The 25,897-nt window shown below is 35.9% G+C and overlaps 1 non-coding gene and 1 pseudogene across 1 annotated transcript; both read right to left on the bottom strand.

Annotated features, from left to right (window-relative positions):
• Nucleotides 1–16,328: 16,328 nt before the first annotated feature.
• On the bottom strand, nucleotides 16,329–16,435 carry LOC142449475 (U6 spliceosomal RNA). Its single transcript, XR_012784635.1, has one exon. It is a non-coding gene; the product is annotated as a U6 spliceosomal RNA (small nuclear RNA).
• A 656-nt stretch (nucleotides 16,436–17,091) lies between these two features.
• LOC142449241 (general transcription factor 3C polypeptide 6 pseudogene) overlaps nucleotides 17,092–25,897 on the bottom strand; it is a 110,185-nt pseudogene continuing 101,379 nt past the window's right edge.

The following is a 25,897-nucleotide window of genomic DNA, read 5'->3' as shown; positions in this document are numbered from 1 at the left end:
CTCTCAGATACATTGTCCTTGATTAAGCCCCACCAGGAATCCTATGCCCTCCTCGCCATCAATTTTAGATCACTTGTCTTTCCCTTGTCCCGGGATTTGTTAACGCCCACTTCCTTTCCCCTACCTTCCTGTCTCTGGAGTCCCCTAAGTTGCTTTTTAAAAGGGTTGAATATACATAATCGCAATCAGTTCTAGTGCTCCCTCCCCTCTTTCCACATTCATTATTTGCTCTCAATTTCTCGCCCTTTCCCTCTATCCCCACTAAACTGCGTCAGTTACTCTCTATGCATGCTGCATTCACTCCTCTGTACTGCATAAACTAGGAAAGCTAACAGAGACAATAAAAGCAAGAACAGAATGAAACAGAAATAAGAAAAATAAATAGCAGTATAAGGAAAACTATCAGAATAAGGAGCAAGAAAGAAAAGACCAGAATAAATTTATGTTGGAGAACAAGTGTGAAATATTTAAGCCTAGAACAAATTCAGGTTGGATCAAGAGGTCTCAGATTATACCACAGTTCCAGGTGTCAGGAGGGCCGAGTGGTCTAAGGTGCCAGACTCAAGATGTACCATAGCTCTATCCCCGGTAATCAAGTTTATAGTAATTTCTGTCTGATAGTAAAGATGTTCAAGTCCCTTTCTGTGGCCAGAGGGCATCTGGCAGAGGCTCAATCTGACTAGACACTATATAAAGTGAGTGTTCGATAAATTAAGTGTTCACAATTTAAGATCTGATACTTTTCCCTTCATCATATTTGGGTTTTGTTATCATCATATTTGGACCACACAGGCTGGTGTGGTTCTTACATCTGAACTTAATTGATTCATATAGTTACTTATAGGAATACAAGTCTTTAAGACCCCAGACACTATTCCATTTTACATCATCTGCTTTCTTCACCAGACTACTGTAGCTGCCTTTTCTTCAGTGATCTCTTCATAAAGGTAAGTATCATCATCTCATAGAATCTTGTGGAATGGTTTCTCTTAGATAATTAACAACATGTTGGTGACAGTAAACCCATATTATATTTTCACAGTTTTCTCCTTCACAAATAAGCTTCTTGTCAGAAGGCTATATTTATTTTGATAGTTTGTGGACAACGACTTCTTGGCTTGTATTAGCACTGTTCTTGGTTATGTCAGTATATTAGAAGACCCTACAAATGGTCTCCAGCATCGTCATTCATGAAATGATGAAAAATAACATAGTCCAATTGTCACATGAAGACTCATGTCAGAAAGTCAAGTTCAAACTAATTAACTATGAGTTCAAGACAAGATAACAATACAAGTTACATATGAAACCATTTTTAAAAATTTTCTCTAAACTTTCCTGTCACACATTATCTCTGCTACTCATTTTAGGAAAGAATTTAAGAATTCTTATTTTGGTAATTGTTTGGGCTGAGTCCACACCAAGGCAGCCCTCGTACCGGCTTCTCAAGATAAATGACCTGGCTGAACTTCAAAGCACCTGCCTTCAGCATTTCAGAGCTTACCTCCCTGGACAGAACACAGCCCGCGCACCCCCCCCGCCCCGCCCCCTAGCATTGTTTCCTAGGAACAACATATCACCTAACAAAATTTCAGCTGGACCAAAACTTGCTACCGCAACACAAAGAATCCCCATTCCCCTTACTGGTCCATATGCCTTTCAGCTCATACCCTATAAAAGTCCCACTGCCTCACTGCCAGGATGACTTCCCTGACCTAACTCCTTGGGTCTCGGGGCCTGCCCAAGGACTCAAGATGCCCCTCTCCCTTTCCCTGATGTCCCTTCCCTCCTGGAGTTCTTTCCCTGCCTCAGTAAAATCTTTCTCAACTTCACATTCCTGCCTAAATTCTATCTCTGTTCTGCACCTCCATCGCCAACCTCTTAGTAATCTCAAAATCTAGAATTTTATGGTGTGATAGATATGTCCACTAGACACTTGGCTATGGGCCAAGAGGAGGTCAACCTGTTAATCAAGTGGTAGGTTGGTGACATCTCCTTAGGGTTATGGCCTTTTGTACAAGAGCAAGATCAATTTCTCTCTGACACTTCACCTTACTCCTCACTGGGACTTCATTGGGACTCTGTGCCTCCAGGGGCAGCTTCATGTGGGCTACCAAACTCGGAGGGCTGTTAGCACCCTGTCATGCTTTGACTGAACTTGGAGTCACAGTCTCTGCACTTATCAACCTGTGCTCTCCTTGCTTCCAGGTTCACCTGCTGTCATCTTAGGCCTAAAGATACATTAGCCTGAATGGGCATCTACCCACATGAGACCAATGGACTTTAGTTGAACTGAGCTGCAGTGCCTTCTTAAGTAAAGTTGCTTCTTGATCTAAAATTATTTTATGTACATGAATGAGAGGTACTGGTTTGTTTCTTTAGATAGCAGAACACAAATGGCATATGGGTTTATGCATAGTAAGTGCTCAAAATGTATTTAAATAGATTTCCCAGAAAAATATTGATATTGCATTTAGGGGATATTAATTTAGTTTTGTTATCATGCTTACTTGCATCTCCTAATGTCTTAGGAATTATAGTTAATGCAAAAATCCCTTTTGTAGCTCAAAGACATTATTATTAGGACTTTGTGGGGCTTCTTATAACATTAAATAGACATAGTTGCCTGCAGCATGATTTCTTTTAGGCCTTGAACACAAGAACTTCACTTAACTTCTCTTGCCATATTAACTTCTCCTAGCTCACCTTGGGAGTGGCTTTGGTCTATCTCGTATGTTGTGGCCATTATTCTTTTCAAAGTCTTATTTGTTCATTGAGACTCAAGAATTTCGTACTTAAGGAAAAAAAGGCAAATTAAAAAGTTATTAAAGCATGTATTGCCATTTGACAAGGCCCTCTGGGGTCATTTGAGCTTATGACCGTGGTGAATCTTCAGGAAGGTTTTTATTTCACAAACCACTGAACTCTTCAAGCTACATGCTGTTTTATAATTAGAGACTATATTATCTGTGATAGAAACCCAGTGCTGAAGAAAACAATGAAAGAGACTAATATGGACAACCGGCTGTTGTTTTTCTGCCACTGTAATGGTTTATTTAAACTCTGTTGCCATAAAAATTTATTTTGAGCCAAAACCTTTTCCTCACAATAGTATGATGGCAAACAGAATACTGTGCCATCCTACTATATTGCCATAGCAATAGAAAACATCTGTGTGAATCTTTATAACTTACAATGTGCTTTTATATACTTTATCTTGTTTAATGCTTATGCTATTTCTAGAAAATAGAATATTTGAGCATCTTAAAACTAAAACCTATATGAGTAACTTTATGTGACCTTTCCTGGGTAAACCTGTGACTATTTCATTCCTATATGGCATTTTCAACACCATCACCACTACCATCATCATCATCACCATCCAAACTTCACAATTTTGATTCTTTTATTTATTTTTCATAATTTTAAAAATACTTTTAATGGGAGCTCTTAGATCTCTTATCACAATCCATATATTCCTCCAGTGTGTCAAGTACATTTGCACATATGCTGCCAATGTCATTTTCCAAGCATTCTTTTTCCACTTGAGTCCCTGATATCAGCTCCTGATTTCTTCCCACTCCCTCACCCATGTGCCCTCCCTCACAAACCCTTGATAAGTTATAGATTATTATTTCTATATCTTACATCATCCGCCATCTCCCCTCACCCACTTTCCTGTTATTCGTACCCCTGGGAGGGAGTTCTAGAGTGATCCTTGTGATCGATTCCCCCTTTCTCCCCACACCCTCCCCTAATCCTCCTGGTATCTCTACTCTCATTGTTGGGCCTGGGGAGTATATCTATCCTGGATTCTCTGTGTTGCGGGCTCCTGTTTAGCAGTGTGCATGCTCTGGTGTATTCCAATTTGTAAGGTAGAATTGATGTCATGACAATGGGGGAAGGAAGCACCAAAGAACTAGAGGAAATTTGGTGTTTCATTGGTGCTGTACTGCACCCTAACTGGCTCATCTCTTTCCTGTGACCCATCTGTGAGGGAATGCCCAATTGTCTACAGATGGGCATTGGGTCTCCACTCCATGCCCCCCCAATTCACATTGGATATGATTTTGTTCTGGGTCTTCGATGCCTGATACCTGATCCCATAAACATCTCATGATCACACAGGCTGGTGTGCTTCTTCCATGTGAGCTTTGTTGCCTCTCAGCTAGATGGCTGCTTGTTCATCTTCAAGCCTTTAAGACCCCAGACACTCATTCACACTGGTCCTTCCTTCTTCCCTGACTTGAAATAAGCACTATTTTCTACTTTTCCCTATATTTCTGTGTTGTTAGGACTCTTTGAGTCAGTTCCAACTCATAATGACCCTATGTACAAACACTGTCCTGTGCTGAGCCAACCTCACAATCAGTGTGATGTTTGAACCTGCTATTGAAGCCTCTGTGTCAATTCATTTGATGAGGTTGCTGAACCTCTACTACCAACTATGATATTCTTCTTATGAGACTGGTCTCTTCTGATAACATGTCCAGAGTACTTAAGATATAACCTGACAGTCTTCACTGCGAGGTAGCATTCTGGTTATACCTCTTCCAAGAAAGAGTTGTTTATTTTCCTAGCAGTCGATGATATAGGGAAAATCCTTCTCCAACACTGTATTAAAGGTCGCAACTCTTCCTCAAGCTTTCTTATTCTCTATGCAGGCTCTTGAAAATACCATGACTTGGATCAGTCCATCTTACTCTTTTTAGAACTTCACAGGGGTCTTTCCCAGCAGCTTTATTTAATGTAATATGCCATTTGGTTTCTTGACTAGTGCTTCCATTGCCTATGGAGCCAAGTTCAAGGAAACTCTCGGCAACTTCATCTTTTCTTCATTTAGATCATGTTGATTATCGATGCGGTTCTAGTAACGTTTTGTTTTCTTTCCATGGAGCTATAATCCAGAGTGGAGGCTGCGGTCTTGGCTCTTCGTTGGTAGGTCCATCAAGTCCTCTGTGCCATTTCAGCGAACAAGCTGATATCATCTGCATATCACATCATATTAATGAACCATCATCCAATCCTAATACTATGTGCAGAACCTCAAATTATTTCCTTAGCATATAGATTAAGTATGGTGAAGGGATATAACCCATATTTGCACCTATTCTGATTTTAAATCAAGCAGTACACCTTGTTGTCTTTAAACTTTTGCCTATGATAGGAGTCATTTTAGTAACACAATGCTGAAATCACTGTCCAAACACTTTTGACTTGGAACATTGATGGGCCAGCCCAAATTAATTGGTTAATTCCAAATCACTGTTCCCTGCTGAGTTCACAGGAACAGAATGATCTTGTGGCAGGAATCCCTCAAGAAAAACTACAAAACGAGGCAATGTGGCTATTTTAGTGCTTTTCGTATTGGTAACTGCCTCTTCACTACAGTTTAGGAGCTTTATATTTGGAGAATATTCAAGACCTAATTTTACCACATGTAAACACATGGACATTTTTTTAGATAATGCCTATTATGCAGTTTAATTTATTCAAAGAAAATTCCTGTTTTTATTAATATTCACATTGCTTCTGAAGCCCAACTTGCTAGTGTTATAGAGCCTGCTTCGTGACAGCTAAGATACAAACATATTTGTAATAACTACTTCTTTTTTTCATATTTTTCATATAAGACGTTCACAAAAGAAGATTGTAATTTTTCTATAAAGAATGAGTACAGACATTTTCATTCCTAATGTTTCCTTCATGCTCATAGGTAGTTAAACAGACTATTGTTTTAACAATATGTCTATCTTATATCACTCTTTGAAATGGAAAGACAGGTAGTATTGTAGGCAATATTGAAACCTTAATTTCAGAGTAGGTAAATATATTTCTTTAATCTTATTCCAACTTTTCTGTATTTCTTTTCTTCTTTTTTTCCTGTCTTTCACTCCTTTTGGTATTAGTTACTGTGTTGTGAGAAAATGGATGAATGACATTCATTCTAGAGCAACCTTGGTTCAACGAAAGAATTTCTGCTTCCAATTTAATTAATATTTAAAACTAGGTGTGGAAATCTGATAGAAAAATGCGAATGCTTTTCTTCTAAATGTGGCTTCACTAGTACTTCCACGATGTGGGATTTCTTGGGCGTAGAATGAGTGCTTGGTGACAACTACACAGAGGTCCTACATGTATTTAGGGCTGTTCTGTGAAAGGGAGCCGAGTCTGCAAATCCCAAATTGAGTTATAGGAGGCAGCCCTTGCCCAGGCATTCCTATTTTTTATTAACCATGAAATAATCTTACACTGACAAAAAATCCAACAAGTTGAGTAAAGGCCTACGTATAATGTGTGGTAGAATTAAAGTTGAATTTCAAGTTTAGCACTCCCACATAAAATAAAATGATTTCACAAAAACACAGGATATAGTTGGATTCTGCATTTCCTCTTATTGTAGTGGTTACATATTAAATAAGCTAATGTAAATCCTCTTTCATCCCCATAGAAAGCTTACAGAGAATGTATAAGCAATATCTGCCCTAGACATTCTTCACTAAATCAGATTAAATGGGGTGACATATGAAAGTGTACAAACACTTTAAAACAATTCAAATGTTTTTATAAGCAAATGAGGTTCACTGTTTACAGTCTTCTATCAGATTTCTTATATCCAAGAAGAATGGAGAAAAGGCAATTGCACTAATAGAATAGTAAGTGTCTGGTTATCCAGCAGCAAAGTAAGCGAAATAACTTCCAAAATACTTGCTTAGTCACAACTTTATACGGAAACAGAGCCAGTGAAATAGATTAATGCTTGTGTGTGTGTTTTTGTAAATAATAAACATTGCTACGCAATCATAGAGACGTTCATCAAAATATTAAAATGTGAAGCTATTGTTTCTTGACATATTCTCCGTCTATGTCTATATATTCTGAAGACGGTGCTTTCATCTATCTAACGCTTCCCCAAGGCACTCTGTCCTCTTTGATTTACATATCATAGCCGTAGTTTTGACATAGTTGAGAGACTCAAATTGTATCTTTTTTTTAATGTTCTTTTGCTTTCTAAGCATGATACACTCTGAAGGAGCAAGATCAGGGCCATAGACTGTGTGGGGTAAGTTTTCCAGCAACATTTTTGTAACATAACCTGTACTACATTCAAAGAATGAGCATTGCGCTGTTGTGTTGTTTGTGTGTGGGGTGGTGATCCTAGGGACAAGTTTTTTGGCAATTGTTTCATAAATGATGATTTTTCTGACTCTTATAACCCTACATAGAACCAGAAGAAATCCAACAGTCACAATTGTTATGTTTGCACACATTGTTGCAGTCACGGTGCCAACTCATCTCAGTGAGGTTCTTTCTCTGACCCTAAACTTGACCAAGTATGATGTTCTTTTCAAGGGATCAGGGCCTCCCAAGGTGTCCAGCGTAGGTGAGGCAAAGTTCCCTGATTTTCACATCTTAAGAGCAATCTGGTTATAGCTCTGCCACAACAGATTTGTTTACACTTCAGGACTTTCGCTGCATTTTCAATTCCCCTATCATAGTTCAAGTCCATCAATTCTTGTCCATTCTTCCAAATTAACCACCCAATGCAATTGAAAATTTGCAGGCTTATATCCGACATACCTTAATCTTCAAAGCGATGTCTTTGTTCTTTAATTTTTTAAAGGGGATTTTTGCAGCAAATTTGACAATTGCAATACATTGTTTGATTATATGGCTGCTATTTCATGAATGTCTATTATGGATGCAAGTAAAATGAAACATTTGACAACTGCAATCTTTTCTCTGTTTATAATGATGTTGTATATTGTTTTCCTTATATTGAGTTAAAATCTTTACTACAGGTTGCAATCTCTTGTCTTCATTAACAAGTGGTTCTTTGCTTTCACCAAGCAAGGTTATATCATCTGTCTGTCACAAGTTGCTATGTAAGCTTCTGTCATTCTTGATGATGTCTTTTTATCTGTATAGTCCAGCTTTTAGATAATTTTTCAGCAGATTGAGTGTAGTAAAAGGAAAACCCTTGACACATACCTTGTGTGATTTTCAGCCAGTTGGGATTCCCATGCAATATTCTTAAAGCTTCATTATAATCCCCTTGATTGTCCTGTGAGAAAAATCTATCAACACAGTTGCTGCTGTTTGGTGCCATCAAGTTGATCTCATAGTGACCTTCTGTACAAAGAACAGTCCCCACTACCTTCTGAGATTACCTCTCTGCTTTGAATTTAACTGACTCTCATATCCTATTGTTTATATTGGACCTTTTCTTCTTCTTCTTTTTTATAAGGCACCCTAACGGTATCTAGAAAGGACCCCTGGTGGTCTAGTGGTTGTGCCTTGAGCTGCGATCAGCATGGTCAGCAATTTGAAACAACCAGCAGCTCCATGAGAGAATGACTAAGCTTTCTACTCCTGTGAACAGTTGCAGTCTCAGAAACCCACGGGGGATTCACTGTGAGTTAGCATTGATTCAATTGCAGTAAGGGTTTTTTAAAATAAAGATTAAAAATGTGGATTATTGAGAGAACTTGTCAAAAGTCACCCACTGATTTCAGAGATATGTTTAAATATCTTCCATTTGGAATAAACCTGTGCTGAACCATAGTAGTAATAATTTTGATTTACCTTTGTATTTGTACACACACGCGCACACACACACACACATTTACTTCAAGGGATTGTCTCACAGAATTATAGAGGAATTAAAATCCTTATCTTATTGGACAGTTTGGATACTTCTGCAAGTTTGCAAGAGCACTAGGTCAAAGGAAGAGAATGGGAAAGAGTGACAAAAATTGAACATTTTTTGCCAAAATATCTCTTTATAGCTTGGAAGAAGACCACAGTCTTAGGTAATCCCCCTTTTAACAGACTGATTGATTACATGAAATCAAATTACGGATGATGACTACATTACGTACCGTCATGCATCACATTACATCAAATAGGTTTGCATTTGGCCAAGTCACTAGGAATTCATCGCTCAATTGACACATCCATGGCACATATATTACCTTTTCCAGTGATGTCGTGGATTGAAATTCCTTACTTGAACAGAATTAAAGAAAAAGTAATTCATAACATTCACTATTTTGTTTTGTTTTTCTTCTCACTTCTTTCCCCTCTCTTCCATCTGGAGTGACCCTGCTTCAGTAAAAAAAATGTATGCCTTCCATCATATAAAAAGTTAGCATCGTGATATTGTTCCATTATTTATATACAAGGGGATTGACATTGCTTGTATAAGGCTGAGTGTAAGGACTATGTCGAACCTCAGAAAAGTGCTGATGAGGAAAGGAAAAAGTAGCTAAGTCGGAAATAACAGCCACAGCTTGACTATGTGATTGGCCTGTCCAAAGATGTCAGCAAACAATCTAAGTCATACATTTCAGTGGGGGAATTTAGATTTATTTTGGAGTTGTATAGATCCTAAAGGGACTGATGAGTTTGGCAAGGACAATCAGAAAATTCTAAACATTAATGATTCTCCCCAAATAAAGGGAAGCACTTTCATTTGACTCCAATCCCATCACCCATTCTTTGTGGCCTGAGCTTATAACCAGCCAGCGGGTTTGGGTGGAAGAAATCAAGGACCAAGTCAATAACCAAAAGTAAAACGAGAGGCGTTAAGCTTGGCAGACAATTCATATCCTGACATACTAATGACTTTTATTTAAAAGCTTAAATATGTGTTATTTCAAGCTCTTTATCTTTTGTCAGATTTGGGTCTAATTAGTGCCAATGGAGTAAACATTGCTGCTTGAAGAACTGATAAATTAGGAATTGTAGGCAACAATCATTGATCATTTATTTAACTATTTACGTTTAAAATGCAAAAATACATGAACTCTAATCAAAGTTTCTAAGTAGAGATGATGTCTGTCTAGTTTCATCATTCTAAACAACTATCAATCGAAATTAAAAAAAAATAGAGAAGTCAGATACTGTTTTTTCTAATAAATTAGAATGGTTACTGCACCACCCTCTAGAAATGGTTTGAAAATTATAATTGAACCATAGAGAAGTGTCCCAGTGATGTTTGTGAGTATTATCAGCCAATAATGCAGAGTTCTCAAAAGTAAGCTTTTTTATTTTGAGAATGAAACAATTTCCTTCCAGGGGACCTCAAGGTTCTGAATGTACAGGTGAGTTGTTAGGGCCTTCCTAAACGTGTGTCCAAATATCACAGCACAAAAGACACAAGCCATCATGGAGAAAATCAGAAATTCAGCACGCAGTGATGATTAAAACTGAGTTAAAATCAGTTTCAATCACAAGAAGGACATTTGACGAATCAAGTTGCACTCAGAGCAAGAGCAGACAATTTTTAATGACATATTCTGAAATAACAGACTAAAATCCAAGATATTGGTAGATACATGTCCAACTTTCTGACACTTCCTGACATTTATCCTTCCAAACTTTTTGATCCAAGAAGAAAAACTAAGTAACCTCACAATGACAAATGTAAAATCTTACATAAATGTATAGAAAAAAAACAAAAGTCTTGAAAAAATAGAGAGCAGAAAAACATTTGTCATAATATTTGTCATATAGCAAATAGAGTTAAATTTTGAATATGAACAAATGTTTCTCAAGATCCAAGAATTTATTTTGTAAATTGATTTTTTAAATGTTAAGGATCTCAAAAAGAGAAGACAGAAGATTTAGAATGAAATGTAAAGTAGAAGGACTTAGTGAATAACAGAAGAGATAAGCAACAGCATTGAGAGCAATTGTCAAACTGAAAAGGACAAAATGAATGTCAGCCATACCCCAAAACTTAGAGAGAAAATTAGGTCAGCTTCAGAAAACTGAAGAAAATTAAGTTAAAAATAAAGTGTTTAAAATGTTAGGGAAACATAGTAGATTGGCAGATGAAGGACATTCAATAAATGAATTCCCTGAAAAGAGGTAAATAAAATAGAAGAAAGTAACTGCTTAAATGAAGAGACAATGATAATAGTGATATAATCAAGCAAAACTATGTGCTGGGGGGAGGGATGGTGAATGAGGAAATGAATAAGCATCTTAACAATTCGAGTTCAATCAGAGACATCTGGTAAATAATTCTGGATTCAAAAAAAGATTAAGTGTATCATAAATTTCAGAGAAAAGAAGAACCCAGAAGAGGCAGCTAAAATAATACTCAGAGGAAATACTCAGAGAAATAATTGCTTAAAAAAAAGAAATTTCTCAATTAGGCATTCAAATAAAAATTGTTGGAAACAGAACAAGAGAGTAAATAGAAGATAAAATAATTAAGGATTCAGTAAAATAAAACAGATTTCAACTACTTAATATTAGAGTATGGCATATGCTATTATTATACTTATTATACCACGCTACCGATTTGTCTTAATAAGACATAACTAACTCCAACTGTTTGGTGGCAGTGTCTGTGTCACTCCTTTTTGAAACTGAGTAGAAATCTCTTACAGCCGCCTCTATGGGACCATGATAACAATGATGCTATGTGACTTCCAGAGATAAGTCATAAAATTCTAATGACTTTTGAAATTGTGTCCTCAGATTTTTGTAGTTGTATACATTGGACTTACTACACAAGCATATTAAAATTCATACTCTCCCATTTGTATCACTTATGTTATGATTAAATATTTCTGATGACTCATAATCAGTGTTTTTATCAGGCAACTCATGAGGCTCATGTGTTTGGGAAATTACATGTATGTAATTATACTATATATATGTATATATATGCACACACAAATATATTTAAATTTAGCCATCAATAACTGTTATTTTGTCATGCTGACCTCAGTGGTCTTGGCTTAAACCAAAGAATATCACAAAGATGTTTAACTGTGTTTTATTAATAATTACAAGGCATTTCATTTTATAGATCATTAACAAACTATGTAAAGTATTGCAAGAATGAAATTCCATAAAACCTAATAAGATGTGGACCTGTCCACTAACCAAGTGGCAGTTTTTGACCCCAACCCAGGAATACTGCGTGACATAAAATCAGGACAGGTGCAAGTCAGAGTTGTATCTTTTCCCCATACTTATTCAGTCTGTGCTCTAAGCAAATAATTGTAGAGTTTGTACTAAATGAAAAAGGATCCAGCATGAACAATGGAGGAGGATCCACTAACAATCAATAATATATAGATGACACAAGCTTGCTTGCTCAGTGTGAAGAGGACTTCAGAAAAACCACTACAGAAGATCAAAGACTATGTTCAGTGCGGATTGAAACTCAATGTAAAGAAAACAAAAATGCTCACAACTGGACCAATAGATATCATCATGGTAAATGGAGAAAAATTGTACGTAATGATTTCAATTTACTTGGATCCTCTGTCAACTTGTAAGCAGCTGTCAACAAGTCAAAGGCTGTACTGCACTGGGAAAATCTGCTACACAAGACCACTTAACGAGCCAAAATGCCACTTCTAGGAACTATGGTGTGCTTGGTCAAAGACATGGCATTTTTGGATCACTTTTTATAGGTTCACTATGAGTCAGACCTAACTGGATAGGCTATAATGACTCTCACTCATAAACACATACACAATTGCCTTTAATTGTGGCAAATAATATATTCCTTGGCATGTATTACAATACTGAACCAACCAAAAACCTTACTGGTCAGGGTTTATTCCAACTCTCCCAATTATTGTTAAATTGATTTTGCTTACTGTTATTTTATACCAGTAACCTTGGTCCTCCACACTCAGTTTCTACATATCTAGAAAGGCAATATAGCATGTCATAAGAATGAGAGTGTGAAAGAACAAATATGCATGCTAAATAACTCTGGATTATTGCTTCATCTAAAGGGTGAATTTTTTAACAAGTTTAATAAATTGTGCAATTTAAGGTGTGACACAGACCCAAAGCAACTAGGTGAGAGGGCACTCTTAGCCAATATTTCAGAAAACTGTATTAATGCTACTTTTGCATTTGCAACCAAGGAGGACAAATAAGTCCCATAACAAAGGGTTAGTTGCGCATGGTTAATTGAGTGGTCGTGGAGTGGTACAGGGGGGTTTTGCTAATAACTCATAGCTAAGAATCAGAAAATTGAACTCAACCTAATGTGATATTTCTGATATGTAGAAAAGCAGAGAGAATGATTCGCTGGGGACACCACAGGGAGCTCCACTTCCTCCATGGCAAACTGTCCTCCTCCTCAGCCTCTATTTTAATGCTGGGCTTTGTTCTGATTTTGGCTCACTGCCATTGAGCTGATTTTGGCTTACGGTGACTCATAGCAAATTTGAAGACTAGAGTAGAACTGCCCCTCTCTTTACTGGAGCAGAAAACCTTATCTTTTTCCTGTATTGAAATTGGTGGATGACATGGTGAGCAGCCCAATCGGCAGCCCACTATGCTAGGTGGTCTAGGTTCTCTCTCCAGTTTGGAGAGAAAATGGACTGTTAGTATGCTTAGGTCATAAAGGGCTGAAATGTAACAAGTCTATGAGCTGGTTCCATATAAGTGCCATACTCTGGAAAGAATATTTGCACCAGGGCGGAGAAAATATATATACATGTGGTTCAAATTCAGTCATTACCTCAAAGAATTTCTGTAACATTGGCAGCATTTATGAAACAATTTTATTTACTTTACAAACAAAACATATTTTTCCTCTTAGAAACAACTATCTATAAAAATATAAGAGCAATCACAGAATTTTATCACAGAAAGCCACATGATTCAGTAAGCCAACTAAGCACTCAGAGCTTCTGTTATAATTTACATTTTTCAAAGCTTTTGGAGAATTGTTTTGGTAGCAGCATTATTAATTTTTCAATATCCCATTAAATATTTAGAATGCTTAATTGAATATTAACCTTTATTTTGTTCAATACATGTTGACTGTTGCTAATTGTTTTTTTTTTGCGGGGGGTGGGAGGGTGGAGGGAATGGGAATCCTCTAGTTCAAGGTTTTATAGTAGTGGCGTCTGTTTTCTTTTAAAGCCAGAAAAATGAAGGTTCTGAAATTAATTGATATAATAAGAACTCAACAGGGTAAAGAGTAATTTCAGTAATTCTTCTTGGCTTTGTAATTATAATCAGTGCCCTTGATGAAATAAACAAATAGTTCAAACAAAATCATTAATTTCCTTTATATCTGCACAATTTTAATTAGCAACATTTAATTAGACTTGGCTAAAGATTCTCAAGAAGATTGCAGAACACAAATTTAAGTATCATATATACTAGGAAACGCATTCTCATTATTTTCTAAATGTAAAAATAACTGCCAAGTTGTAGGTATTTCTTGAAAATCATTGTTGTTGAAATTATCTTTTATCTAAAAATATATTGGAAAACAAAATTCTCTCAGGATTCATTAGTTGCTAAGCTTTGACTATTTTAATTGTTATAATAACTAAGAAGCCATTTTATATATTCACTGAATTTCATATTATGTCATAATAAATGCGTTTGATGTTCTTGATACTATTCACCACTAGATTTTTTTTTTCAACCTTTCATTATCAGGAGCATTTCTGACTTGAATTAAAATGACACATAAATATGCAAGCTCATTTGATTTTGCAAAAAATTTTACATTGTTGAATACAAACAGCTTTTTCACCTCTGAAGGCTAGCTGATTGTTTCTAAATAAATACTAATAGAACTCAAAGGATTGTGTTAGATAGAACTCTTTTATCACTAGTATTCCACAAACATTTACAAGTAGGAAATATGCAAGTACAATAATTTCTCAACTTAAAAAAAATGAATTCCACTTGTAACTTTTTTTTAAGCTAAAGGGAAGAAATATTAGCGCCCATACGGGAAACCCTAGTGGGTCTCAGCATACCCTACTGTGTAGGCATGCCCAACAAAGGGTCCTACCATTCACTGTACCCCCATGTCCCAGAGGGACTGCCCTTGAGCCGAGCCTAAAGCCCCAGGACTGGCTGGGGGTGAGGACGTTCCACTGGTAACTTGATTTCTCTTTATTTGATGGTAGGTAGTTCAGTATGTTTCCCAAGTGAAAAAAAAAGAAAATTTGAGTATTTAGTTATCCCTTAGCAATAAAGTCCCTATAGTTCACCAAATACTTACTACCCAATTTGTAGTTTCCTACCAAATAATATATACTGATAAAGATGAAATTTAAATTTTTATCTTTCATAACTGTATATGGGTACTATACTCTTTATTCCCAAAGTATTGAAAAATACATTTAAGTTTGTGGTAGTCTGAGTAAACTAGAGAAACAAAGTCATGGAGTCTCGTATGTGAATAAGAAAGAGCTTATATACAAGAACAATTGAATATTGAGAAAACATCCCAGCCCAGTCCAGATCAAGTTCATAAGTTCAATATTAGCCCATATGCCCAATACTAATCTAAAAAGTCCTTTGCAGACTCACAAAACACATGCAATGATGCCAAAAATGGAAGATCATAGGCCAGTGGGTGAGAAGTCTTGTGGATCCAGTGGTGGTATAAGCATCTCAGAGCTGGCAGGGGTCTCCATGTGACTTCCCTCCCAGGGAGTGAGCTGAGAGAGAGTGTTTCCCTCCTCCAAGGAGGAATACAGGAGCTCCCAGAATCCTCAGGGGAAGGCTCTGCCCACACAGAAGCCTCCTTGGCTATACAATGACTGACAGGCTAGACTCCACCACTCACTCTTAATCCTCTCAAAGTGAAAGCAGATTATATAACCACCACAAGATAAAAATGTAAATTTTCGTCGCTCATAAGCACATACAAATACTATACTCTTTATTCCCAAAGTATGGGGAAATACATGTAAGTTTAACCCTATTGCAATCATTTTGGATAATAGAAACCGTGGTGGTGTACTGGATACACATTGGGACACGCTGCACATAGTCAGCAGTTTGAAACCAATAGCAGCTCCTCAGGGTCATGACTGGATCTTCTTCTCTGGCAAACAGTTACAGTCTCAGAAACCCACGGGATGAGCCAGTAATGACTCCATGGCAGTATGTTTGTTTTTTATATTGGCAATCATTTGAGCAAGGGGAGACTGTGGCTGGTTAAAGTTTAAATTGTTTTTGATATATTTTAAATTATTTGATATTTAAACAAATACAATATTTTTCAAATCATTTGTCTTTCTTTTTTAACGTACATATTTGAGGGAAAAACAAGCTTTTATATTAGTAAATTTTACACATTTATCCTTATTAACAGAAAGTTAAAAGTATACTTACTATGTTCTCTTCAGAATTTAGGAATTTATTTTCCTCTCCAACATAAAGTTACTCATTCATTGATATGGAGATGATTGCAACAGAAGTATATGATAGTCTAGAACAATTTCCTTAGTAGAATTAACAATCTCAAGAATCTTCCACTCTACTTCTTTTTCCTTATCTAGATTTTTAGTGTTTTGTTTTGTTTTTAAAATATGGAACACCTCACAAATTTGTGTGTCATCCTTGCGCAGGGGCCATGCTAATCTTCTCTGTCTTGTTCCAATTTTAGTATATGTGCCGTCGAAGTGAGCAGGATTTTTAGTGTTTTTTAAAGTGCACAATGTACCAGTTAGGAGTAAATTTGGCTATACCACAGTGACTGACCAAGAGAGAAGTTTCTTTCTCTCCCACACAAAAGAATGTGAAGTAAACAGTGGTATGCATGCTGCCTGGGCAGCAGCGGTAGTCACAGGTTGGAATCCCATCTGCACTCACAGGTCCCAGGAAGCTTTGCTAGATCTAATCTTGCCAAGCTCCCTTAACTGAGTTGGACCCAGAGCAAGAGATGCAGTCTGACAGCACAGTCGCATCAGGCTTGTTTTCAACTGCACAAATCTTCCCTCTGGCCGCCCAGTCCCATTATGCCTGGGGTCACCTTTAACTGAAGCTTCATGGTAGCCAGTAACACCTGTTTATGGTAATTTAGGATGCTTGTAATTGAAACTAGCATACTTACCTAAGTAAAACATCCCAAATTTCAAAGATTCATCAGAGCTGAGTCTAGGATTATTTCAGCCAGTTTTGAGTTTGGTTCTTAATTTATTTCATGCTTGGTCTGGGAATGACTTTGCTATATTAGGTTTTTCTATAATTGGAAAGCCAACCAAAGGAATAAATGAGGTGAACAAATGTAACCTACAGATGTAAAAACTGCTAAGTTCGTGTTGTGGTACTAGGAGGAACATTTCATCAAGGAGTGGCTTCCAACTCAGAATCTTGATAAGCAATAAACATCTTCTGTATCAAAAGAAGGGATCTCGATAAAAGGACTCAAATTCTCTATATCCAAGTGCGGTGCTTTCTCTTGTTTGTAACTCGGGTCTGAATTATCTGTCATTTGAATACCTTTCTCCCTCAGCTCTAAACGTTTATTTGGGGATGGAGTTACAATGTCTTTGTCTTCATGGAGAAAGCTACAAGTCATGCTGAGCTATAGGAAGAGTCACTAGCATTGATTCAGAGTCATTTCACACCACCTGCCTTTTCTTCTCCTGCCTTCTTTTCATGCATGTCGCGCTTCTTCATTATACAGCGGTTGTATGTTAGCATTGTTTTATTATTGTTTCGGGGATCCACATATTCCTCTCCATCTTTTTCAAAGATAACAGGTTCCAGGAGTGTCTTCATAATCCTCAGCAAAGACATGGCTGTCCACCTGCATGATAGGCTTCTCAGCGTCAATCCCCAATCTTGCATTTATTTTCACATTTTGAGTGTCTGAATCAATTATTCCACCAAACCACCCCAAACCACCAGCTTTTCCTCATCTTCCCACTCTGCATCCCCAACTCTCTCAGAAGCAACCAAGATTCTTCATTTGTCTTTCTGAATTTATGAAAGAATACATGTAATTGTTTAAGAAATACAACTACTTTTATATAGCAAAGACATTTAAATCCCCATCCATTTCACCACAAAAATCACAACACACTAAAAAATGTGATGTTGATTTACATGGCTGCCATATACATGAAAGTAAAATGTCAGCTGCCTTCTCACTGAAGTTCTCTAATCTTCCTTGTAGAAGCAGTTGCTGAGCTTTAAATGATATTTATATATATATTAGACCCTACAGGAACCTAAGTTACCTTTCTCTCTAGAGAACTGTTGAGTATGCCTTAAATTTTTTCTGACTTTAATTTTTTTTTTCATGTATTGGTTCATACTGATTTTGCTGCAAACATAATAGGCTGTTGTTAAGACTTGAAAGCCCCACATTTGTTTCCACATTTAATGACTGCTTACAGTGAGCTGAGGGTTTTATAGGAATTTATTCATTTCACCTTACAACTCTAGGCAGTGGTGTGATACTCATGTTAGGTCTAAGAAATTAAAGATACAGAGTTTAATCTGTCCAGCACTGTCTTTTTTAAGAGAAACCAAGATATGAAAAGTGTTAGTTATGATCCTCTCAGTCCATGTTTACTATTGTATACGTCTAAGCATAGAATCATTCCTTCCTGCAATAGTTGAACTTTGTTAACTTCACTTACTATGTAAATGATAAATATATGTACATCACCGTATTTGCTATTTTATTCAAAGCACATGATTTAATATCATATTTTATAAACATAACTATTTAAGTCCTGAAAGGGGATGCTTGCTAATATGTTTAAATGTAACTCAGTAAAACCATCTACTACGGTTTCTATCAAAGTGTGCTCCATATATATTTCATGGGTTTATAATAGATACTACTTACATAAAAGCTGTTTTGAGAGGGTAAGGAGACCTGGCATGAAAATATGCACGGGGACCTTTAGCAAGATAATACTATGTACTGATTCTTTTCATCCTTAAGTATTTGATTAAAGAAATTTCATTTTCAGCAAAACTTAAGGATCTATGGTTTTGTAAGGAGGGCTGGTGGTATGAAGTATACATTGGGTTGTTAATCACAAAATCTGCAGTTCTAACTTACCAGCTGCTCTGAAAGAGAAAGTTGAAACTATTTGTATAAACTGCTCTCTCAGAAATTCTATATAAGAGTACTTTGATTCAGAATGGACTTGACAGGAGTGGGAAGTGTCTTCCATTATATTATTTAAATAACACACTTCTAAGACTTATAAAATACAAGAAGAAAACGGAAAGTACTTTCAATAGGTATAAAAATAGTATATAGAAACTGTCCTTAATAGAAAAAATATGCAAAAGCACAGAGTCCTGTAGGGCAAACAAAGTCATGTGTATCAACGTATGCATATTAGCATGCCTGCAAAGGGGAAAGAGATACAAGATTGAAACCAACAAGCAAACCAATATCTGTGGAAGCCAGGGTGGTTAGGCACTAGGCCGCTGACCGCAAGATCAGCATATCAAAACCTCTAGCTGTGTCATGGGAGAAAGGTGATGCTTTCTACTCCCATAAAGAGTGAGTGTTGGAACTTCATGGGGCCAGTCTTAGTAGGTCACTAGGAGATGGCATTGAATCGGTGGCAGTGATTTTATTTATAATAAGTATATATGTATGTTTGAATTAAATTTTTAAAATAACAATGCCATAGAGTTGGTTCCAACTCATAAATAGGATTCCTAGGCTATAAACTTCCATACATTAGAGTAGACTATCTTTCTCCTGAAAACCACTGGTGGCTTTGAACACCAGCCTTCCTATTAGCAGTCCAATGCTTACCCAATATACAGTTAGGGCTCTTTGAATGATAATATGTACACACATGTGTTTACACATGTGCATATGTATGCATGCATGTATACACACAATATAAATTCTAAAATTTGAAAGATGCAACAGCATATAAATAATAAGGCATAAAGGGGTTCAACATCTGGCAGGAGACATCAGCAAATTTGAAAGTTGGAGCCAGGTCAATTAAAATTACTCAGACTGAGTATCATTTAAAAGAGAGCTGGTTAGCTGGAAGAGAGAGAGAGAGAGAAAAGAATAAGGAAAAATGAGCAGAGCTACAAAGTCCTGTAAGGAAAAAAATCATGGGTATCAACGTATGCATGTTAGCATTCCTGGAGAGAGGAAAGAGAGATAAAGAATCTAAATAAATACTTGAAGGAACTAAACCCAAGCTAAACTAAAGCCACTGCTCTGAGTTAATTCCAACTCATAGCAACCCAAGCCAGAGTTTGTGAGGCTGTAAATCTTAATACGAGTAAATAACCATATGTTTTCCTCTTAGAATCTGGTATCTTTGATCTGCCAACTTGGTGTTTAGTTTTCTGTATTAATCCTAGAGCATATAGATACAAGAATTAATATAACATGCAGAGGTTAAAAAATATAAGTGGAACACAATTAAAATATTCTAAACCTGGAGACAGCATAAGTATTAAAGGATAATTAATTTAATAAAATTAAAGGCAATGGTAAAGCAAAACAAAACAAGATAAAAGTGATTTTTCACATATAAGAGATCCACAATAGCACTGATTTCTTATAAAAAAAAAAACAGAGCTCGGAAGACATATGATGATTTATTGACAATGTCTAAAGAAAAAGACCGTCAAGGAGAGATTCCATAGCTAGAAAAATTTTCCTTCAAAAGTGAAGGAGAGATCAAGGCATTCTCAGATAAACAAAAAGAGATAATTCACTGATAGCAAATCATAAGCTGATAAAAAAATCCTCAGATCTACAGGAGAAAAGAGTTTAAAGGGGCTATATAGATAATATAGTGAATAACATAAATGTATTTGCTTTTGGTTTTTCTATATGAACGAAAATAGAAGTATATAAAAGCAATAATTTTAAAACTATGCCACAGAGTTTGCAACAAAATAATGTAAGTTGTGTGACAAAACAGATAAAAGCAGGAGTAGAGAATGAAAATATATATACTCAAAGAGGTTTCAAAAGGTTTATTTAAAAATCCATTGTCTGTTAATCCCATGATTTCAGAATTTTTATAACACTCTTGAAATTAAGTTGTATGAATCCAAAAAAAGAGTTTATAAAAAGTAATATCTTCATTCTAATTATGGGAAATAGCTAAAATATATAAGAAAGTGTCATAAAAGAAACATCAAGTGTATTAAAATGATTCAAGGGAAACCAATTAAGAGAAGGACAGCTGGATTGGGAAATAGAAAGACATAAAAAATAAACAGCAAAATGTCAACTGTTATCCATGTATTGTCAGGAATTACAATATACATACAAATGATTAAAACAACCAAGTGTGTTAAAAGCTAGTTTCAAAAACTGAAGAATATGTTGTTCAATAAAAAACACAAATATAGTAAAAGGTTTTTTTAATTATACATATGGCTATATCATACAAACACTTGTTACATGAAAAAGTACATTACTATCAGACAAAATAAATTTCATTAAAAAAGAATTACTAGAAAAAAGGTATTAAATATTATAACAACTGACAAAATTTACACCTAGGCTCCTCTGAGTTCCAGCTAGATTTTGCATTTCATCCTGCTACTGACCCCACCCAGCTGCTCGTACTAGCACTCACAAGCACTGAAAAGTAATCATATGGAATCACAAATATAGATGTGGTCAGACATTGCCTGAACAGATATTGCGTAGGGCATGTACATGGTATTCACACAACATCCAAATCACTCAAAGAAGTAGTAGTTCTATACTATCCCCATTCTCAATCATAGGTAACTGAACTAGACATATGGTGGCCAGGGACATAGAAGACTTGGACAATATATTAAGGAAATTAAATGTAATAATATATTAAGTAAATTAAATGTAACATTTACAGAAAACTATCCATCCTGACTCCTAATGACCCCTGTACAACAGCCAAGCAGAGTCTGGCTCAGCGCCGCCTTCACATGTGCGGCTTGGTTGAACCCATCTGCTGAGGCCCTTCTTCTTTTTGCTGATGCTCTACTTGAGCAAGCGTGTGGTCCTTTTCCGGGACTGGCTCTGCTGATGAAAAGATCTAAAGTCTTGTCATTCTAGTCTCACAGGGGCATTCTGGATGTACCTCTTCCAAGAGATACTTGTTTATTTTTCCAGCAATTCATGGCATATTAAAAATACTTCACCAACACCACAATCCAAATGCATCAATCCTTCTCCTGTGTTCCTGATTCAATATCCAGTTTTTGCATTCATATGAGGTGACTGAAAAACCCTGGCATTAGTCAGGCAAATCTCCATCCTCCAAGTGACCTATTTTCTCTTTAATACACAGATCATATATTAAACCATAGAATTAGCCCAATATTATTTAAATTGAAGTGATAGCAAATACACTCTCCAGGGATAATAAAGCAAAATGACAAAGCAATAACAAATTGATAGTTGAAAATTTCATAGATTCATAAATTGATCTAGATGTGAAGATTTGTTTCTTTATACTAAGTTATAATCCATACTGAACAGTGCAATCTTGGATGTTCGCCAGCAAGTCCTTCAAGTCCGCCTCACTTTCAACAAGCAAGGTGTGTCATTTGCATATCACAGATTAACAACTTTCCTCCACTCCTGATGCCACGTTCTTCTTCATAGAATGCAGCTTCTCTGATTATATGCTCAACATGAACATTGAATCAGTATGCAGAGATGATGCAACCCTTTCTTGATTTTAAACACAGTCTTCCCTTGGTCTAGTCACACAACTGCTTCTTGATTCATGGACAAGTTTAACATGAGTACAGTGAATTGGCCTGGGATTCATGTTCTTTTCAAAGCTATCAAGAGTTTTCTTGGGCCCCACTGCTGAATGTCTTGGCATAGTCAATAAAACACTCTTCTTCATCTTTCTGATATTCTCTGCTTACCATCAAGATCCCTTTGATGTCAGTCGTGATATTCTTTGTTCCATGTCCTCAGCCTGGATCTCTGGCCGCTCTGCCAATGAACTGCTGCAACTCTTGCTGGATGATCTTCAGCAACATTTTTCTCTACTTCTTTCAGCTTAAGATATCCTGAGCGTGATCTTCCTTTAATGGTTTTCTGACTAGGTCTTTGCAATGTCATAGACCATTTTATTAATTTACATTTGAATAGGAAAATTTAGTTAGAATTCCCTTTAAAACTTAATGTATATTGCTTGAAGAGAAAAAGAGGGAAAATCCTTTGAAAAGGAAAGCTTGTTATTTACGTATATATAAATTTATTTATTGAACAAAAATTTGCTGAATTATTGAAAAATATTTATTTAATAAATTCATTCATTTATTAAACATCTGTTATATTTCAAGCAAGCTTAGGATAAGCAATGAATGAGACAACTTAGTTATTTACTCCCATTTTACTTGCAAAGAAAATAATAATAAACACAATTATCGTGTGAGTGCTTAAAAAAGGGCTAGAGAAGCTAATGATCATGGAAGCAGTGAAAAAAATCAGTAACCTTGTAGACAAGAGCAAATGAGAGATAGATAATCATGAACTGAGTCTAAAGTGACATTAATGGAGATGGAGAGAAGGAAATACATTTAAGATATCATTGGCACACTAATAATAGCATATATAGATTATTGTGTTATTTTTACTTTGGTTATTTTGTTTCATTGCATTTACATTACTGATAATTTTATTTAAAATATGGTTAACTATCAACAATAACAGCATGAGGATTTCCATTGTTATAACAGCATGAGGAGTTCCATTGACAATTCCCCTTTGAAACTCCAGAAATATATCAAATTAAGCACCGAAAGCCTCTGTAAATAAATCTAAGCACAAGAAACAAATGAAGTAATACTTATTCAGGGACATTTAAAAAAATTTGATAAGATAGTGGAGTCTGCTTTTTTGTTTGTTTGTTTTTAATCAAGTCTCTTCACTCCACCTCAACAAAGCTGAAATTCCAATAAAAATGGTAGAGATAAATGAATAGTCCTTCCTTTCAGTTGAATAGTTTTCTTCTAAGTTATGCATTTCTCATTCAACTTCAGGTTGCCTGTGAAATCAGTGTGCCATGGCTCCCTTCTTTCTCCCAGCTGTCACTAGAAGAAAATAGGCTTGTCTTAGGTTTAATGTGTTGAAGAATCTGGACTCTTGATCAACCTTGTCCTGATACATTTGGCCGTGAAAGATATTGGCTTCTGGAATATATAGAAAATTTTAACAACTCAATAATAACCAGAGTAACTCAATTAAAAAAATTAACTTACATTTTCAATTAAGTTAAACAAATGACTAATAATATAATAAGATACTTCACACTATTAGTCATTGTGAAATTTTCAAATCAAAACTATAATGAGATAGTATTTCATATCAACTTTTGATATTCTTGTTTAAATATATATATAATAAGTTCTAGTCAGAATATAGAAAACTGAAACCCATGTTCAGCCACAGGGATGACTTAGAAATTTTAAAAAAAACAGTGGTTAAATAATATTAAGCTTTGCTGAAGATATGAAAAAATTGGAATTTTTATAAACTGTCATTTGGAATGTAATTTGGTATAGCCACTTCTTGAGGGGTTTATCTGTCCTGGATTCCCTGTGTTTCCATTTCTTATCTGTACCAGTGTACATCCTCTTGTCTAGCTGGATTTGTAAGGTAGACTTGGGATCATGATAGTGGGTTGGTGGGAGGGAAGGATGCATTAAAGAACTAGAGGAGTTGTATGTTTCATCTGTGATATTTTTGTGATAATAAACTTAGGTATTTTAATTTTCATTAAAATTATTTACTTCAATATGAACTTAATTGACATTTTTCAGGTTCCTTAATTTAAAATGGAGAAAAATAAATTAAAATTTGCATAACTACCAGGCACAGCACCATCATGGTTTATTTAATGATGCTACAACAGAAATAGCACAAGTGAGTAGATCTATCTGTCTGTCTGTTTATCTATCTATCTATCTATCTATCTATCTATCTAATGTTTGAAATGAACTCATATGTCATTAAAGACTCCAAGTCCTCTTCAGTTTCACTTTTCTTCATCCTTTAGCCACTTAGACCATATTTACATCTGTAGGGTAAGGAATCTGCAGGGTTTTTGTTTTTTTTTCCCCATGAAGTGTTTTTTCCCCAAAAACTACTTTATTGTGAGCTAATACAGCTAACACACCATTCCATCGCTTAATCACATTAAGTAGTATTGTGCAATTGCTACGACAACCAGTTTCAAAATAAAGTATTCTTTCTTGAACTCCCTGATTTCAGCTCCCCTTTACTCATCCTCCCCCAATACACCCCTTCCCCAAGAACTCTCGTCTTTTCTACTTGTTGTCTCAATAGGTTCATCAATCATGAGTTACCTACCGAAAACAGAAAACATATAACAAATATTCATGGGAGCTACCCAAAAAGGACAAAATACATTAGAGATAAATCCCAATATGAAAAACAAACACAGAAAACAAGAGTAAGCCCAAAGTGTATCAGAGGAGAGATCAAGTGACAAGGTTTTAGCTGTTCAAGTCAGGTTTATCATTGTGATCTCCTATAGTCATATCTCTAATACTGTTTGGTAGTTCATTCCCATCCCCCAATTATGGTTAGACGAAACCCCCGGAGGATTATTTCCTTTGCAGATCTCTCAAATGAATTTGGGCTTCCACTGTCCTCCATAGCCTTCTGCAAACCAGAATCTCACATTTAAGTTCACATTAGGATACTATCCCCCTTTCATCTTTGGATTTTATACATTAAAATCGTTGGGTCACAGATATTGGCATGCTTCTTCCATGTGGACTTAGTTGATGTCTCATTTACATGGCAGCTTATTTGGAAACAAACCTTTAAGACCCCAGATGCTATTGTATTTGATAATCTGACACCATCCGATTTCTTCACAACACTGTGATAGCTAGCGCCCATAACTTCTGTGTTTTCTTCATGAGAGCAAGTATGGATCTATGTCATGTTGTAAGAACTAAATGTTCTTAAAACGGAGCTAGGATTTGGTGAAGTCAAAACATGTTCCTCTATCTATGGTTTTTTATCTGTCTTTGGCTCTCCGTAGATACCACCTTGTTGATTTTTAATAGAAAATCTTAACTATCATCTCGATTAGCCCCTGGTACTAATTTTTAAATGTTTGAAGCTATTTGCACAAACAACGGGAGTTGG

Source organism: Tenrec ecaudatus, chromosome 5, assembly GCF_050624435.1.
Source record: "Tenrec ecaudatus isolate mTenEca1 chromosome 5, mTenEca1.hap1, whole genome shotgun sequence".
Lineage (NCBI taxonomy): Eukaryota > Metazoa > Chordata > Mammalia > Afrosoricida > Tenrecidae > Tenrec > Tenrec ecaudatus.
The sequence above is the reverse complement of the archived record's forward strand: the minus strand, read 5'-3'. Positions and strand labels throughout refer to the sequence as shown.